At 39.1% G+C, this 1,339-nt stretch overlaps 1 pseudogene; it reads right to left on the bottom strand.

The window, feature by feature from the left end:
• LOC109839122 lies at nucleotides 248-893 on the bottom strand (annotated as a pseudogene).

The following is a 1,339-nucleotide window of genomic DNA, read 5'->3' as shown; positions in this document are numbered from 1 at the left end:
GTTTGAGATCTGTTATTGAATGATGGTTTACTATATTTATTTTGAAGATATCGTGAACTTGGTTGTGGAAATTTGCTGTATGTCACAGTTCTGCTTCCTGTATTTAGCGACTTCTTTGCTAACTTCCTTGGGATCTCCTTTGGTAAAGATTAAACTCACACTCCTGACGATCGCGTAGAAGTAGTTAAGATAGTTCTGATCTCCTTAAACCAAACAAGATAACTTTTGTGTCTTAATGACAATGAACTTAATCAAACAAGCTAAAACATAAGTCATCATCGTTAGATCCATTAGTAGGATCGACTTTTTCCTCTTCTTTGGCAACAAGAATAACAGTATTCTCAGCTAATGCAATAGGAGAAATAGCAACAGTGTATTTGTTTGGATCCTTGAGATACTCTTTTAACTTGTATGAAGGTGTAAAAAGATTCTTGTAGGTATTGATGAGCACCCAAGGCGTATCTGCAAGAGTTGGATAAGAGAAAGCCAAGGACAACGAAGCAACCATAGAAACACCAGCTGCAAACTTGTCAACAATGTCATCCTCAGTGAGGTTGAGCACCTCTGGGCTGAAGACAGATTTATTGTCTTAAACAGAGAGAACTACAGGCCTGCATGAGAAAGACCTTATCCCAAGTTTGGCAAGGAGGGCAGCCTCAGAGAAACCCACTTTGTCTCCTTTCTTGATCAGCTCAGCTGGGGTAATAATTTCAACAATATCCTTGTTATTTTTGGTTGGAATGTTAAGCCATTTGAAAGGATGAGTTACGCGAAGGATCAAGCTCGGTAGTGTCAGCGATATCAATTATAACCTATCTATACTCATCCAAGAGGCTGCATAGCTTCTTGCTGTAAATTGGTTTCTTCTCGGCTTTAATCACCCTGATTGTCATTGCTAACTTCTCTCCAAGTATCTGAAGATGTATAATAGCCCTGTTGGTTATGATGAATTAGCGCATAAGCAGAGCTTGTGTTCTTGAAATTGAAACGCAGGAGAAGACCCTGTGTTTTTGGAGTTGAAACGCAGAAGGAAGCCCTACATTTTTTTATTCTGAAACGCAGCAATAAGCGTCTAAGAGTTCAACCGATTTAGTGTGAACGCAAAGATTGCATTTGGGCGAAATTTTCTCCTCAAATCTTGTTTTGATTTGATCGCTCACCTTTGTCTATAAATAGACCATCAAGGTCACATCAAAAGTCATTCGACTTTCTGCTACTATTCATCTTCTCTAGTGAGCCCAACGAAGATTTTCATTTCAATCTCCAGTGATTTCCGTTCATCTTCTTCACCAAGATTGAGATGGCTCTTAGGAAGAAAGTCGCTTCCAAATCAAGAGTT

Source organism: Asparagus officinalis, chromosome 4 (genome assembly GCF_001876935.1).
Source record: "Asparagus officinalis chromosome 4, Aspof.V1, whole genome shotgun sequence".
In the NCBI taxonomy this organism is placed as follows: domain Eukaryota; kingdom Viridiplantae; phylum Streptophyta; class Magnoliopsida; order Asparagales; family Asparagaceae; genus Asparagus; species Asparagus officinalis.
The sequence above is the reverse complement of the archived record's forward strand: the minus strand, read 5'-3'. Positions and strand labels throughout refer to the sequence as shown.